This window comes from Leptonychotes weddellii, chromosome 7, assembly GCF_054177405.1.
Source record: "Leptonychotes weddellii isolate Sample4059 chromosome 7, ASM5417740v2, whole genome shotgun sequence".
NCBI lineage: Eukaryota > Metazoa > Chordata > Mammalia > Carnivora > Phocidae > Leptonychotes > Leptonychotes weddellii.
The window spans coordinates 70,470,755-70,489,666 of NC_138375.1; the positions used below are offsets into that span (position 1 = coordinate 70,470,755).

An 18,912-nucleotide genomic window follows, 5' to 3' on the forward strand; every position below is an offset into this window, starting at 1 on the left:
AGACAGTCTCTTCAACAAATGGTGTTGGGAAAATTGGACAGCCACATGCAGAAGAATGAAACTGGACCATTTCCTTACACCACACACAAAAACAGACTCAAAATGGTTGAAAGACCTAAATGTGAGACCGGAATCCATCAAAATCCTAAAGGAGAACACAGGCAGTAACCTCTTCGACCTCAGCCACAGCAACTTCGTCCTAGAAACATCACCGAAGGCAAGGGAAGCAAGGGCAAAAATGAACTATTGGGACTTCATCAAGATAAAAAGCTTTTGCACAGCAAAGGAAACAGTCAACAAAACCAAAAGACAACCGACAGAATGGGAGAAGATATTTGCCAATGACATATCAGATAAAGGGCTAGTATCCAAAATCTATAAAGAACTTACCAAACTCAACACCCAAAGAATAAATAATCCAATCAAGAAATGGGCAGAAGACATGAACAGACATTGTTCCAAAGAAGACCTCCAAATGGCCAACAGACACATGAAAAAGTGCTCAACATCACTCAACATCAGGGAAATCCAAATCAAAACCTCAATGAGATACCACCTCACACCAGTCAGAAGGCTAAAATTAACAAGTCAGGAAATGACAGATGTTGGCAAGGATACAGAGAAAGGGAAACCCTCCTACACTGTCGGTGGGAATGCAAGCTGGTGCAGCCATTCCAGAAAACAGTATGGGGTTTCCTCAAAAAGTCGAAAATAGAGCTACCCTACTGAGTATTTACCCCAAAGATACAAATATAGTGATCTGAAGGGGTACTTGCACCCGAATGTTTATAGCAGCAATGTCCACAATAGCCAAACTCTGGAAAGAGCCAAGATGTCCATCAACAGATGAATGGATAAAGAAGATGTGGTGTATATATATATACAATGGAATATTATGCAGCCATCAAAAAACCCCACAAAATCTTGCCATTTGCAATCATGTGGATGGAACTAGAGGGTATTATGCTAAGCGAAATAAGTCAATCAGAGAAAGACAAATATCATATGATCTCACTGATATGAGGAATTCTTAATCTTAGGAAACAAACTGAGGGTTGCTGGAGTGGTGGGGGTGGGAGGGATGGCATGGCTGTGTGACGGACATTGGGAAGGGTATGTGCTATGGTGAGCACTGTGAATTGTGTAAGACTGATGAATCACAGACCTGTACCTCTGAAACAAATAATACATTATATGTTAAAAAAAAACAAAAGTAGAAAGGGAAAAATGAAGGGGGAAGAATCGGATGGGGAGACGAACCTTGAGAAACTATGGACCCTGAGAGACAAACTGAGGGTTTTAGAGGGGAAGGGGGGTGGAGGGATGGGTTAGTTTGGTGATGGGTATTAAGGAGGGCACGTATTGAATGGAGCACTGGGTGTTATATGCAAACAATGAATCATGGAACACTACATCAAAAACTAATTATGTAATGTATGGTGACTAACATAACATAATAAAATAAAATTTAAAAAAATGGCTGTCATGGATATAGAAAACTCTGTGCCTCCCTTTCTAAATAGACTCTGGGTGATTAATGGGCTAGCATGGTTTATATAGACTTTCACTTTCAAATGCTTCCATAAAATTGGCAAGTAATGATAATGCAAATATGTGAAATAGCCAGGTGTTAGAGAACGTGGGGAAAGGGGAGTACATGTGGTTGGGTGACCATAGCAATAGTTAATTGTTTATTGAAAGGAGGGTGCCAACTTATTCCAGTCAGTTTTGTTACTGAGATAATTTGGAAATCCCCATTATATGTGGACTTTTTTGACTTTTCTAATACTGAGTGGAACTCATAAACCTACCTTTTGGCCACTAGTTTGAAAACCTTGGCTTATATCCCATCTGTTATAAAAAGAATAAAAATACTGAGATGCTCAGAGTTTTCCTCAAATTGAATCCACAGTTTGGAAACTAGGGACAAAGGAGAAGATGGAAGGGGCAGAAGGAGACAATTTCTTGTTTCACCACATAGCATTATGTGGTATTTTATTGAACTCTCTGCAATAAATTAAAATCTCAGAGAATGTGCTTTTAAAAAAATAATGTGTGGACATCTTCCAATGATTAGTCATTTTAATTCTTTCAAAGGGATTTTGGTTCACATTGTTGAATTCCATTGTCCATTTCCTCAAGCAGTGAGTCATCACTTTAGGGGCAATTAAGAAAATAGCCTCTGGGAGGACTCCTAACATAGAGTTGGGCTTAGGATGGTCCTTTTATAAATAGAACCCAAATAGAATATAACCTCCCTGCAGACTTTTGTCTAATTAAAATGCAGCTTCAGTTTACCATTTGCAGCCTTAGTGAAAAACAGAGCTATCCTGATATAGGGTGAATATATTTATTTATCCAGTGTGTGATAAAGGGATGTAACTTCTAGGTTGTATGGTTTCTCTGCACATAAAGTTGATTGTAACACATTCAACCAATTATTCTGCAAAACCATAAAAAACTATGAAGTATTAAATATCCTCAAATGTACTCATAGCAACTTAGACAATTAAAAGATTTAAAGTAATGCTCCAGAAACAACCATGCTTCTTCAACCATTTTAATGGCAATTTTCCTAATACTGACACTTAGATTGCTACATTTAGTTGGGCTTTTCAGATTTGCTTTTTCTTAATACATGGTATACTGAGTCAAAAAAATGACAGAAAGAAAGAAAGAGGGAACTAAAGAGATGGAGAGAGAGAGAAAAAGGAAAGAATACAAGAGAAAGAAGGAAAGGATAGGTAGATAGAAGGAATGAGAACTGAATAATCCATCACATTTTATTGAGCTGATATTTATTAAGAACCTATTCTTTATAAAGCACTTTGTTAGGCATGATTAAATGTTATCCTGTAGGATTCCCGGTTATGAAATGACTATAGCCTAAGTTACAGAATAAACTTTTAAGTGATAATAAATATTTTAATTTGGGTCAAGCTCTTAGATTATGTGGGGATTCCTCTTCTGAAAGTAATGTGTATATGTAGAACCTGTCATAGCTATGCATTTCTATGGAAAGGAAAGCATATATAATCCTGTATTAATAGGGGTGAAAATTTATTATACTGCCACAAAGAAAAACTTACTAGTAGTGAAGAATACTAAATAAAAATATTAGACATAATTCCATGGACCCAAAATGTTCTTTCCATAAATGCCTTATCATGGAAATTGATTCTATACTCATTTTTCCAGGCCTATAAACTGAGCACAAAAATCCCTAAAATATATATACACTGAATTTTTTTCTTCACACATTTAGATGTGATAAATATACATGGTGTCAAAAATAATGTGCAGTATCAGTGTTTAATACCAGTCTCCTTTGCTGATAATGCATTGAAGATATGTGAATGGTATACACCTTGTGATTGCTGTAAGGTAATCTGGTTTTGGCCTAATATTTAGCTGCCATGGTGATGTGTTAAACAGTTTGGGGATAAAACAACAAACAGACTTGAAATCTTCAAAACACAGTTGAAATTTTAGATTTATGAAACCTTCATTTTATAAGTTTAGCAGTAATTGCATGCTGTTAGGACTAGAATGTTAATGCAGCATTTATTAGAATTAGATTTGAGTGCATTACTCTTTAATGTTATTAAAAGATGAAACATAATTCAGAAATTGTTGGTCAAATAATAAAATTCCTTTTTTTTTCAGTTTCTTTCCAAGTCTTGACACATGATCAAATGCTTTATGTAGCTATTTGAAAAATAATATAACATTATCAACTTCTAAACACATCTTACCTCTGGGATCATAAAACAAGCACACATACATATTTCAAGGTGCATTGGCTATTAAGTTGAACATATTTTTTTACTACTCCGATATAAATTGATATCAAGCATCCCTGCTAGAGCATATATGTTTATCAGGCTGTATATTGCTTTTTCAATACATGAGCTATGGAGCTTGGGACAACAGTTAACAGGTGTAAAACCTAAAACAGAGTTGTCTGAAATTTTTTTACTTACATAATACTATCATTAAATTGTTTGAGCATACTCACACACACAAACATGCATATCAATTTCATATACTGACCACTATATCACTATATAAATTACATGTATCTACCACTATATAAAATGGGCATTGTAAGCCATATATAAAGTTAGGAATTGGGCGCCTGGGTGGCTCAGTCGTTAAGCGTCTGCCTTCGGCTCAGGTCATGATCCCAGAGTCCCACATCGGGTTCCCTCCTCGGCGGGAAGACTGCTCTCCCTCTCCCACTCCCGGGGCTTGTGTTCCTGCTCTTGCTATCTCTGTCTCTGTCAAATAAATAAATAAAATCTTAAAAAAAAATAAATAAAGTTAGGAATTAAAATTATTAAGCCAAAATTGAAATAAAATTTTCTTGAATTAATTTAATTATGGTAAAAAAAATTATTTCTACATCTGATTTTAGCAGCTGTCATAACTAGTAAGAACACTTTACAAAAATTAAAAATCCAAATGGAAGAAATGTATCCTAAATTGTGCATAATCAAACACAGTACTCATTTTTTAATTTCATACTTCAGTTTTGCAAAATTTTTGTCAAAATTCAGTTAGTACTTTTTTGAAACTAAATTATAGGCCTTATAATCTAATTTCAAGGCAATGAATTTAACATTTAATAAGTTTAATACTTACCTTCATCCTTTTAAGGCATGTGTAATTTGACATATTTTGTTTCTATTTTTCTATGTTTGAAGGTTGTAGAGCTTTTACAATTAATACAAAGTATTTTCAAGAATTAAATGATTGTGTAATGATCAAAATATGTCCAAATATTTTTTTTCCTGAAATTTCCCTTATATCTCTTGCTAGGAACAATTTAAACCCATGGGTATTACATGTAATATAAATTTAAGACTTGTTTGGTCTGGTTGGGCACCTCAATACTGAGAAACAACACAGTAGAGCAGAGGTAGCAATGTATTTAGCAGACAAGAAAATAACGAGAGCCAGAGTGGGACATGATAATGAACCAAGAAGACATAGCATCCTAAATGTGTGAGTTCCAAACAACAGAGATGCAAAATATGTGAAGCAGAAGTGATAGAATTGAAAAAAAATAAACAAATCCACAGGTACAGTTGGAGCCTTCAACACCCCTTTCACAACAAGTCATAGAATAATTAGAAAACTGTCTAGGATATAAAACTCATTAACACCATTAAGCCAACAAGATCTAATGGATGTTTGTAGAACGCTCCAACCAACAACACAAGAATAAGTTCTTTACTTTTTTGTTTGTTTGTTTCTGGTTTTTATTTAAATTCCAGTTAGCTAGCATATAGTGTAATATTAGTTTCAGGAGTAGAATTTAGAGATTCATCACTTACATGTAACACCCAGTGCTCATCACAACAGGTGTCCTCCTTAATACCCACCACCTCTTTAACCCATCGCCCCACCCCCCTCCCTCCAGCAACCCTCAGTTTGTTCTCTGTAGTTCAGAGTCTGTTTTATGGTTTGCCTCTCGATTTTTCCCCCTATGATTATCTGTTTCATTTCTTAAATTCCACATATGAGTGAAATAATATGGTATTTGTCTTTCTCTGATTTATTTCACTTATCAAAATATACTCTAGCTCCATCCACATTGTTGCAAATGGCAAGATTTCATTCTTTTGGATGGCTGAGTAATATTCCATTATATATATATATAATATTAATAAAGTATTACTAAAATAATAATAAAGTACATATTATATGCATATATAATATATACTTACCCATTCATCAGTTGATGAAAATTTAGGCTCTTTCCATAATTTGGCTATTTTTGATAATGCTGCTATAAACATCAGGGTGCATGTGCCCCCCTACTTCAAAGCTGTATTTTTGTATCCTTTGTGTAAATACCTAGTAGTGCAATTGCCGGATCATAGGGTAGTTCTATTTTTAACTTTTGGAGGAACCTCCATACTATTTTCCAGAGTAGCTAAACCAGTTTGCAGTCCCACCAACAGTGTAAGAAGGTTCCCTTTTCTCTGCCTCCTTGCCAACATCTGTTGTTTCCTGAGTTGTTAATTTTAGCCATTCTGAGAGGTGTGAGGTGGTATCTCATCGTGGTTTGATTTGTATTTCCCTGATGATGAGTGATGTTGAGCATCTTTTCATGTGTCTGTTGGTCTAGATGTCCTCTTTGGAAAAATGTCTGTTCATGTCTCCTGCCCATATCTTAACTGGATTATTTGATTTTTTAGGTGTTGAGTTTGGTAAGTTCTTTATAGATTTTGGATACTAACCCTTTATCAGATATGTCATATGCAAATATCTTTCCCATTCCATAGGCTGCCTTTTAGTTTTGTTGATTGTTTCCTATGCTGTGCAGAAGCTTTTTATCTTGATGAGGTCCCAATAGTTCATTTTTGCTGTTGTTTCTCTTGCCTCCAGTGACATGTCTAATAAGAATTCACTGCAGCCAAGGTCAAAGATGTTGCTGCCTGTGTTTTCCTCTAGAATTTTGACTTTTTCCTTCTCACATTTAGGTCTTTCATCTATTTTGATTTATTTTTGTGTATGGTGTAAGAAAGTGGTCCAGTTTCATTATTCTGCATGTGGCTCTCCAGTTTTCCCAACACCATTTATTGAAAAGCCTTTTTCCCATTGGATATTCATTCCTGCTCTGTGGAAGATTAGTTGACCTTACAGTCATGAGTCCATTTCTGGGTTTTCTATTCTGTTTCATTGTATCTATCCTATTGTTTCCATAAATTTTTATGTAACTAAAGATTATTCTCTTATCATTTTCAATTCATTTCTTTTCTGATATTTCTCTGTATGTATATTTAAGTGTATTTTTTAAAGCAAAACTGCCTCAGAGGACCAGTCAGTTATGTATTTTTTAAAGGAGAGCACTTAAAACCATCTGTTTTTTTAATTTTTATTATTTGCATATTTATAAGATAATTATGTTTACCCTGAATTATTTTTATCTTAAATCAAAATATTAAAGTATCAGTTAAATATTCATGGTGAAGAATTAGGTTGCACACATTATCCTTACTATTATTACAAATTGTCTTCATTAATAAAGCCAATTATCGCAATGAAACCCAGACAAGAGCAATTTATTTTATCTCAATTATATACAGTATTTATTTTATCTCAATTATATACAGTATTTAATGGTCTGTTTATTATGCTGAGCAGTAAGTTAAATCATTTCTAGTATAAAGGAATCATTACAAAAAGTCAGAGTTATCATTGTTTAAGCCAGTATCTTTCATTTGAGCAAAAATGTTTATACTGTACATAAATTTTATGTTAATATACTCATTTGAGCTAAAGGATTATATAATTATATGATTGTCATCATATCTATTGATATTGAACACAATATGAAAGAAAGAATGGTGGGCTGGTAGTCCAGAAAGTTCATTTCAATCATGACCCCAGAAGTAAATCAATGTTTGATTTTGGACAAGGCTGACTGTTGACTCAGTTTCTTCATATATAAAGTAGATATCTGCTCTACCTACCTTACAGATTGGTTGTTGTAAAATAACAATGAATAGTTTCAGTCAGGATCCTTGACTGCAACGTGAAGTATTTAGTGCTTACAAGATCTTTCTTCAGCATTAGGGGCTAGGCAGTTCTCCTCTGAAACAATATGCACCTGGTTTTCTCAGAACTCGGGTACAAGTATTTACACTTTGCATTAAATACTTTCAGGTTAGATACTTGCTTAGCTTCTATTCTGCCTGCTAGCTCTCACTTAGCTCAATACTTAACATCAACATAGTGGTAAATCCAATCACATGGGTGACAAAACAACTAATCAATCTAATTGTTGGACTTAACTTTATCCTCATATTTAAACATTAGCATTCACTTTTTTTTTTAAACTTACAGAAGTAGGGGAAAATCACTGTAGAATCTAGAATATCTTTTCCCACCAGCTCCAGTTTAGATACTAAGAGCATCTCTAAAAACTTAAAATGTAGTAGAATAAGTTATAAAAAATTAGTTTTATTTTACAGTTATGATAATGTCATTGAAAAAGACTTTTATGGTTAAGCAGAGTAATTATTATGTAAAAAGTATCTTTTGGGTTTATTAAATCCTTTCTGAAATATGTGTATTCCTTTTAGAATTATCTTGATATGCTGTTTGTGTGTGTTTGGTTATTCTTATTTTGATTTTTTATTTGCTTTCTATCATTCCCATTTCAATATAAAATATGTAATGTTACAAATTTATTCTGACAAATTGTTTTTCATATGATCAGACAAAATAGAATATATTAAAAAGACTTGAGTATTAATTTAAGGAAACTTTTGATGATCCCCTTTATACTTTTTCATTTAAACTAGCCAATTTTGTGTGAAAATATTTCTACTTAAGAAAGTCCCTTCTCAATTATCTCTTCCCAACTATTAGAAGAAACCATTAAGATTTATATAGTCTTGTAGTTCAGTATGTCATCATTTTGTGAACTACTATTTATTGATGCTGTATAGATTTAGAATATTATTTTCCTCAACTTTTGTTGGCAAGTTTCTTTATCCATTTTAAACCCCTTTTGTATCAGTAATTTGTAAGTAAAGAGAAACTAGAAAATATCACAATATTTATTATGCTTTTATTCTTCTTATACATATTAGTAGAATACTTAAGATACTTTGTGAGAAACCACCAGGTTTTCTTAAGCTGTTTTTTTTTTTTTTAAGATTTATTTTAGAGAGAGAGAGAGCACGGTGTGAGAGGCAGGGGCAGAGGGAGAGAGAGTCTCAAGCAGACTCTGTGCTGAGCGCAGAACCCAATGTGGGGCGGGGGTGAAGTGGGGTGGGGGTGCTCAATCCCAGGACCTTGAGATCATGACCTGAGCAGAAACCCAGAGTCTGACTCTTAACTGACTGTGCCACCCAGGTGCCCCACTTAAGCTGGTTTTTATGGAAAGAAATGACAGATTACTAAACTTGGATGAGAAAAATATTACAATATTATTTTCCCTAAACTTTAATTGAAATTTAGCATTTCATTTAATTATAAACATAGACAAAAAACCATGGTAATGCTATAGTATATCTGTGTTTTTCGTATCACGTTTGTGACAGATACCTTGAAGTATTATTTATGATCACCGTATATTCATTACTGTTTACCTAATTGCAATCTTCCACTCTTCAGACTCATGCAAGGTCCAGTGCAGCCGGGAAGCTACTGAACAATTCTGCATCAAGATCATCTTCCAGTATTTTAGGTTCTCACATTAAAGATCCAGACATCTTTCTGGTATTCTATATCTTCCTCTATTGATATGTGGAAAGAGGTGGGTCCTTGTCTTTGTATTCAAATTTTTTCAAGCCTGGATAATGAGAATTACTCCTATTGTTTGTAGGAAATTTTGTAACATGGAAAGGTGTGGCTGCTACAAATATAACTTATAGACTGGGAAAATGCAAATATGTCCAACTGTTGAGAAAACTCTTTTTTTTAAATCAATATTCAATTCATTTAAGTTTATTTTTGCTGCTTTACTGACACATTATTAACAAATAATCATTGTATATATTTAAGATGTACAACATGATGTTTTGATATACATATACATTGTGAAGTGGTGCCCCCAATCAAGCTAATTTACCTGTCTATCACCACACATATTTACCCTGTGTGTGTGTGTGTGTGTGTGTGTGTGTCTGTGTTGGGAACTAGAGTTAGCAATGATGTATTGTAACTTGAAATTTTCTAAGAGTATATCTTGAGAAAATTCTTTATGGGTTTTATTTAAAGTAACTTTAAAATTTGCTAATACATTGTACCATTATATGAATTATTTGCCATGCTGGAAATTCTAAGGGTTCTTTCTATTTTTTAGTTCTTGGCTCCCTGTTTTGTTCACCATCTGTGTTATGAAATAAAGGATTTCGTATTCAGCATAATATGCTAATAGTGCCTTTGTATTATAATTTTGTGAAAATATTACACATTTAAAAATAACTTTGCAAAATAATCTACAAAGGATATCAGATATTAAAATTACTGTTTATAGAAAAGCTCAGACACATGTTTCCCTGCCCAGTCCTTCCATCCCAACAATTTAATTTCATCTATACTGAGCCATATGTGTCCTTTTGTTAGTGTTACATAGTTTTGGAAAGAATAATGTAACTGAATTAAGATTACTTGGTCTAAATATCACCTACCTGTATGCTTAACAACTTCAATTTTAAGGAAACAAGAATAATGACAAATGCATTAGAATGATAAAAACTAATTTGATATATAACATTATTAAAAGATGGACTGATGATTTGAATGAGTTAATCATTTTGAAGTCTTAATGTAATGTGGCTGATACAATAAAAACAAAAGATGAAAGAATATGATACAGTGAAAAATGGTAATATGTTGGGAATTCTAAAAGACACAAGGAAGTAACAAGATTTCTCCAAAGTTTGAACTTTAGCAGTGTATAGGCTTTATTGGGTATGTTTAAAATATATTGAACTATTATTCTGATATAATGGCCTGCTATTTACTTTAAGACAGCTTTTTAAGAGTAAGAAGCATAAGGTTCACATCTAATAACCACTCATCAAATTCTAATGTGACTATCATTAAAACAGACTTACTTTTTGGTATATGTAGGCTAATGATTCAATTAGTTTCAATTACCAAAGTCTGTCAGGCAACTAATCAAACATGTGGAAAGGACAGTTTTATTTTATCCCTGACAATTTTGCCTAGGAGTCAGAGTTGAAAGGAAGATATTTATTTTTTTCAGATCCAAAGTAAACAAAATGCTACAATGCATATTTAAATACTAAAGACAGTATAATTTCCTATCATTAATTGGTATATCTGTTAATGCCCTAGTAGAGTACTTACCATAATGCAAGACCGATGCTTTCAAAATACTGACAAGAGATGAAAGACCATTGATTTAATGGAAATGAGTGTTGGACTGGAAAACAGAAGAATGCAGTTTTAGTCCCAGCTCTGTTTAATCATGTAACAAGGACAAGCCCATTTAGGACAAGTCCACTTATCTCTCTGGACTTTTGTTTAACTCAAAGAGAGAAATAGATTGAGAGAGAGACAGAAAGAGAGAGAGGGAGGGAGGAAGACAGAGAATGTGTGGATGTTATGTAATAAATGTGTTGGGTTTTGTTGTTGTTTGGATCAAGATCTTCTTGAAAGGTCTGATGAAAATCTATAGGCTATCTACCTGGTAAATGTACCCATGTGCATCTTCGCCTAAAATTTTAGTAGTTCAAGGACACCCAGAAGACAATTGTCATGGTTTCCAAATTAAAAAGAAAAAAATCCCTGAACCAATCACTTCCAATTGGAGATTCACAGTTCTTCTTTGTCAAGTTCTAATGAAAATTTATTAATGACAACTCACAGATAATTTCAGTCAGATATGTCAGATCCAGGATTGACCTGAGTCTATTCCATATACAGCAGACTTTAATTACTGACTTGATCTATAATTATAATTCCACCACAGAGCTAATAATACTGAGATTCTTCTCTCAGGACCCAAGAATGACGTTTGAAAGACTAAGTTATAGAAAGTCTGTAGACTGGCTTCCATTAAAAAAAAAATCAACATTAAAAGTACTTGGTGGAATCTATATCTGTTGAGAATTACTAAAAGCTCAGTGTATTTCTTCAAGTGTTAGACTTTTTAAAGACATCAATTTATAATGATAATACTCAGTTTACACAAGGTCAGCAATTAGAATCCAATACAATAATCTTTAATCCCTGTGATGTATCAGCTATTTTGAACATGATAGTGATTAAGATGATGTAGAATGTTTCTGGAATTATAATAGTCAACAATTCTATTCCTTATATGTGTCTCTACTTATGTACAAGAAAATCAGCTTCATTTCCCCCATCATATCTCATAAATTATATTAGAATTGAGTGTTGCCATCATTTGTTGAATAATAAATTCCAAAGGAAGGTGTTCTCTTTTTAAGAAAAGGAGAGTGTGCATGCACAAAATCAAAACCTAACAATATTAGACAGTGATGAATTATTCTTCCACATTGTCTCATCTCTCCCTTACAGTCTTAATAACCAACATTTCTCTTACTCATTTCTTTGATGGAGAATATTAATTTTCTGAATCTAATCTACAGAGTTATAAAACACTTTCAAATCTTTCCTTTACAAGTGACTTGGTTTCTTCTCTAGAATTCCTGTAGCCCTATTTTTAAATTATTAAAATTTTATTAAAGTTTTCTGCATCCAAAGTTTTTATCAATAGCTTTCAAAATATAAACATTTAAATATACTATTATTCTGAAAATTTTATTGCAGACACATTGGTGAAATTCTTCAGTAGCAGCCAAATAGCAAAATGTTGTCTAGAGACAATTTTTCAGTGAATAGTGCTGGAGAAAGTATGCAAAGAACTTATGTTTCCACATGTAAAAATAGCAGCTGTAGCATTCAAAATCATCTTTATGCCTCTTACCCAATAATATATCAAGAAGACCAGTTAAGGGTGTTAAATACAACTGATGAGTAACTGAACTCTGCATCTGAAACTAATGAGGTACTATATGTTGGCTAATTGAATTTAAATGAAAAAGAAATAGTAAACAATCACATAAAAAAATAAAAAAGAAGAAAAGAAGACCAGTTAATATAGACTTACAGTAATCTAGAAAGTTACTAAAGGAGGGATTACTAAAGCAGGGAGCAAGTAGAAAAAATAGAAAGGAAATATATTATAATTCAGAAAATCATTAATAATTGTCTTTTTTATATGTGTGTACTCCCAAAGTAAGTTGGACTAGGTTGGAAAGCCCTGCATCATATTAAACAGTGTTTTTAGATATACTTTCATCCATTAATCAGGAAAGGAAAAAGGTTAGGGAGGGCTACAGGTTAGGGAGTAAAAATTTTCATTAAGCAACCACTATGTTGTTGTTATTTTGTTTTTGTTGTTATTTTTGACAGTCATGAAATTCATGTAGAAAATTCCTCAGTTCATATTCATTTTCAGCACTGGCCCATGCACAATTTTTATTGCTTTATTTTATATCTCTCCTCTATCTACCACACTCAATTTGATTTTTATACCCCATTCTTCTTGACTCCAAATAAACAATTAATTAGAAACTGATAGTATTATTTTCATGCCTATTTTACATTGATGGTATTGGCTGTAAGTTTTTTTCTTTGTTTTTTTGTCCTAAAATTATGTTTTTGCAAATTATTCATATTGCTCTATGTAGGTAGATTCATTTCTTTTTACCACTGCAGAGTAACCCATCATCACATATGTCATATTTCAGCTAAGCATTCTTCTTCTAACAGATACAAGAGTTTCTTATCTCAAGCTTCCAAAAAGCAGAATTTGGGATAAAGATTTGTGTGTAAATCATTTCTTGAGGGACTGCTCTGAGGAGAAACTTGCAAGGGAGTGAGGAAAGCAGTAAAGAAGTGGTCTCAGGACTTATCTAGCCTCAGCCTGATCCAAGGGGCTCTTGATTGTGAATTACACTTCAGAGGCTGCCCCACCCAGAGGCCAAGAGTCTGGGTTATTTATTTCTACATCAATCAGCCATTTGTAGGCTAATTGATGGCTTTTTAATTTTTATTTTATTATATTAATCACCATACATTACATTATTAGTTTTTGATGTAGTGTTCCATGATTCATTGTTTGCATATAACACCCAGTGCTCCATTCAGTACATGACCTCTTTAATACCCATCACCAGTCTAACCAATCCCCCCACCCCCCTCCCCTCTAGAACCCTCAGATAGTTTGTTTCTCAGAGTCCATAGTCTCTCATGGTTCATCTCCTCCTCCCATTTCCCCCCCTTCACTGTGAATTGTGTAAGACTGTTGAAGCACAGACCTGTACCTCTGAAACATATAATACATTATATGTTAAAAAAAAAAAAAGAAGTAAGAGAAGAAGAAGATAGCAGGAAGGGGAAAAATGGATGGCTTTTGAGACAGAACTAGGCAGAGGAAAATGAGTGGAAAGGTGGGTTTGGAAAACTCGTAGGCATCTCCTGAGTTGGAAGCTTCTGTCAACCAAGGTTTGTCTCTGGAGAAAGGTGCAGGTATGAAGTTTTTAGTGACCAATACCCATGGTAGTGTGGGACAGGTACACAAAAAGCCTTATAAAGGGGAGATGGTCAGGGCATCAACAGCATCTGCTGCAATCAAGGTTGCTTATAGCGCTTTATTATCAAAATGATAATAAGATGGGTATTCTTGTTCATGTTCCATTTTGCACTGTTGCAAGTGTTTTCCTGGATTGCAAAACTACAAACTAGAAGTGGAATTGCAACACTCCATTTCACTGAAATCTGCTAAATAACACAATGACTGTTAAATCATTTACACTATCATTTTGACCATTTTTTATTTTCTTCCTCATTTGTAGGAATTCTTTGCACAAATTTCAGATATTGAAGATAAGATAGGAAGTATCTAATTATTGTGTCTTCACTCAAATATTTACATGGCTATCAGTCAACATACAATATTTAAATAACAATATCAGCACCATTGTTGATTTCCTTTAACTTCCTTTTTATGGTATTTGTATTGCTATTTTTCAAAGGAGAAACTGTATCTTAGTATCCCAAACTGAATTTGGATTGTATCTTTTCATTTCAAAGAACTATATCCATTTTGTTGATAGAAATTTAAAAAAGATTAATGACCTATTTTTCTTTGATGACAACAGCAGCTTGCATTAATATAGAGATCTTCAATCAGTCTAAAACTGACAGTCTTTGGTCAAAAAATATTTGAGATCTTTGTAAGTGTATGGACCAAGCATTTAAAATATATTTGTTGACAATGTAGCAAAATTCAGTTCTTTTAAGAATTACCTGATGGATAACTTTTAAATAAACTATTAAGTGGAGACATAGTATTCTTGGATTTCTTAAAAAGCATAGCAAAAGAGGGGCGCCTGGGACTCGGTTGGGTGACTGTCTTTGGCTCAGGTCATTATCCTGGAGTCCCGGGATCTGGTCCCACATTGGGCTCCTGCTCAGTGGGGAGTCTGCCTCTCCTTCTGACCCTCCTCCCTCTCATACTTTCTCTCTCTCTCAAATAAATAAATAAAATCTTAAAAAAAAAAAAAAATACCAAAAGAGCAAAATGTTTTCTCTCCAAAACCCTCACTCATCTTTGATGTAAGGTACTATTTGAATATAAATTGAATATAAATGTATACTACGAAGTATTTTTATTCTATTTCACATAGAGAGAACTGAGGTTTAGAAAGGTAAAATCAGGTTTTTAAGATCAAACTTGGCATTCAAACCTAAATGTATCTGGTTCCAAAGACTGTCTTTAACCACTATGCTGCCTTGTTTTTCCTCTTCTTTCAGAAGACTGAAATGTGTGGATCTGAGCATGGTTGAAGAATGTGATTCAAGGGAAAAAATATCCAGTTCATCACCATATGCCCTTTGGGTTTCATACTACTGAAGCTTTATTGCTCAAGCAAAGATTCTTTGCCCAGAGAACCTAAGAGGTGAGTTTTTATTTTATAACTTTTAAGGCACCACTTGTTCTTGTCATGAATTCTCTGCTAAAACAGAAAAAATATGAACACTTTTAGTTCTTTCCATGACACTTGCATAACTCTGAACCAAAATCTGAAAAAGAAAACATGGGAAATAAAAATATTGATCTATCTTATTACTTCATATTAAAAAAATAATCACCCCCAATTCACAGAAATTTTGAGTCTAATCCACTGTGGTGGAATAGAATGAAAGAATGGGCCAATATAAAGAAATCTGTTATAAATTTCATCTCATCTTTATAAATGTTTCAAAAACTATTTCCAAAATCTAAAAATATCAGAATAGAAAAAAAGCTCACCATAAGCTAAAAATTAAAAAAAAAATTGTTACATGAAAAGTAATATGTATATAGAATAATAATAAAGATATTACTTATTTTTGAAAACTAAAGGCAAAACTAAAGGCATCTCCATTAAACTGCACAAAAAAAGAGCCCCTCACTAACAGTATTTTAAATATTCTGAAATTTATAAACAATAAAATATGAGGAGATCTAGAAATACTGGCATGAGTTTAACTAAAATATTAATAGTATACAAGATAAATTTCAGTTCAATTCATATTAATATCCTTTAAAGAAAGGGTACATTGTTCTGTACATGGAGCAGCAATGATTGTTTTTCTAAAGAGATAAAATTTGCCATTTGCAATGATATGGATGGAGCTAGAGATATTATGCTAAGGGAAATAAGTCAGTCAGAGAAAAACAAATACCATGTGATTTTACTCAAATGTGGGGTATAAGAAACAAAACAAATGAGCAAAGGGAAGAAAAGAGAGAGGCAAACCAAGAAACAGGCTCTTAACTGTAGAGAACGAACCGATGGTTATCAGCAGGGAGGGGTTGGAGGGATGGGTAAAATAGGCAATGAAGTTTAAGGAGTATACTTGTTGTGATGAGCACCAGATGTTGTATGGAAGTGTTGAATCACTATATTTTACACCTGAAACTAATATTACACTGTATGTGAACTAACTAGGATTTAACTGAACACTTAAAAAGAATAAACTCCAAGATCTCATAGCAAAATTTTAAAAAATGATAAAATTCTAAATTTATACAAAATATATTTTAGATATATTTAATATTAAAACAGAAAAGATTAAAATAAATGCAAAACAGTTTAATGATTCTTATCTTTGAATGGGAATATCATCTCTAAGCATAAATATTGTAAACAAAATTACAATGCAAGTGATAGCCTTGCCTCTAGTTACCCAAGAGCTCCCATTGACTTGAGTACTCTGGCTAGCAAACCAGGCCTGAGAGGGATCCACAAAGCAACACAGGCAAGGTGAAGGGGCCCAATTTATTCTGAGACAATTGCTTTTAACACTGCTAATGCAGTTGCTCTCAAAATTTATGTTTACCGTTCCCATAGCGAGTGCGTTCCTTCTGTTACCCAACAGCCAAAATTCTTGAAAGGAAAAAAGTCAATGGCCAGATGTCTATCCTGCTAATCGGAGAATCAGATCAATTAACAACAGCTACAATTCCCTAATCCAGCTTTCAAATTCCCATCAAAATGGCTGTGCCTAGAAATGCAATGTGGACAGTAAAATTTACTTCTTTACTAGATATACTGAATTCTACTCTCTAATTTTAATAATAAAAAGTGAATCCAAAACCTGTTAAAAATCCCCAAATTGTCGAGCCTGAAAAACATCAGAAGGATCTGACTTGGCAGCGGGAACAAATGTTAAATCTCTACAAAGTCAAGTGAAAAACAAAGTGAGACAGACATCCAAAATTATGTAATCAAAATCTTTTTTTTTTAAAGATTTTATTTATTTATTTGGAAGAGAGAGAGAGAAAGAGAGAGCACAAGCAGGGTCAGGGGCAGAGGGAGAGGAAGAGAGAGAAGCCCGACGTGGGGTTCCATCCCGGGACCCTGAGATCAGGACCTGAGTTAAAGGCAGACACTTAACCAACTGAGCCATCCAGGCGCCCCCATAATCAAAACCTTAATACATTAAATGTGGCTTAGGATATATGAAGACCTAAAGCTTTATCTTGGAAATAAAAATTATAAAACTTGTCTTTAGAATTAAAAATGGAAAGGGATATAGAATGAGAATTAAGTTTCCACTTCGGTTCATTAAATTTAAAAGGCCATAACTGATTAGATGATGTGAAAAATTCTATATTTCTTTACTATCTATATTTTGAAAGGAAGCTCCAGATTCTAATGTAAGTTTTGTAAGAATTGTTTCAGCATTGCTAATTTAATGCTGATATACTCTAGACAAGTTTTAGTATCTCAAGGGTTCTCTGTTGTTCTGGGACCTGAAATTCTCTAGGGGTTTTGAATTTGACACTTCAGTTGACTTGCTGTATAATAATTGACCTGTGCTAGAACAGTGATTGATCGGAATCTTCTACAAATTCAAGTATGATTAATAAATCTGGCTTAAACACTATAATGTCAAAAGGGAGACAATTTCCATCTAATGAAAACATGTCAGATTCATTGAGCTACCATGTTTTAATGTAATTAAAATTATCTCCAAATGCTGCTTTTTAAAATTTCAGCATATGTAGCATAATTGTAGCAATTCAAAGATGGTCCATTTGAAAGTATATTTGAGTCTCTTAGAAGGAGGCAATATCAGGGGAAGCTAAAATAAGGCAAAACTTTTACTAATTAGAATGTCTGCAATTCGAAGATTTTCTCTATTAGTCAATATTTATTAGATATTTGAAACTAAAAATGTAGACTAAAATCAGGTGGATTCTGGAAAGTAAACCTCACCTATGCTTCTATGCACAGGACACTTAAAAACTACATGCTCCATGAAGACATTGGTTCATGGAGTTTCAAGTGGAAGTTCACATGTTCCAATGGTCAATATATCCAGACTGATTTTAAATTCCCAAAGAAAAGAAATATTTTCTATCCATAAATCCAGTCCTGAAGTAAGTCAATCATATGAATTTCAAGTTCTTGTTTATAAGGAACATTCGTTTATGCTTCATAATTTGTGTACTTTGTTTTGGATTATACATTGTATTTGTCTACTGTAAGTATGATTCTTTGAAATTTTCACATTATATACTTTACTTGCATTAATCACAAAATATTTTTATTTATTTATTTAGTTAGTTAGTTATGTTATGTTATGTTATGTTAATCACCATACATTATATCATTAGTTTTTGATGTAGAGTTCCATAATTCATTGTTTGGGTATAACACCCAGTGCTCCATTCAATACATGCCCTCTTTAAACCCATCACCAGGCTAACCATCCCCCCCCCCAGAACCCTCAGTTTGTTTCTGGGTCCATAGTCTCTCATGGTTCATCTCCCCCACTGATTTCCCCCACTTCATTTTTCCCTTCCTGCTATCTTCTTCTTCTTCTTTTTTTTTT

The 18,912-nt window shown here is 33.3% G+C and overlaps 1 long non-coding RNA gene across 1 annotated transcript in view; it reads left to right on the plus strand.

The window, feature by feature from the left end:
• Positions 1 to 15,480, plus strand: part of LOC145722641 (uncharacterized) — a 152,945-nt gene extending 137,465 nt beyond the window's left edge. Inside the window, exons 3-4 of the long non-coding RNA XR_014147036.1 lie at positions 9,136 to 9,277; positions 15,340 to 15,480. This is a non-coding gene — a long non-coding RNA (uncharacterized LOC145722641). The remainder of the gene's footprint in view (positions 1 to 9,135; positions 9,278 to 15,339) is intronic.
• The last annotated feature ends 3,432 nt before the right edge of the window (positions 15,481 to 18,912 follow it).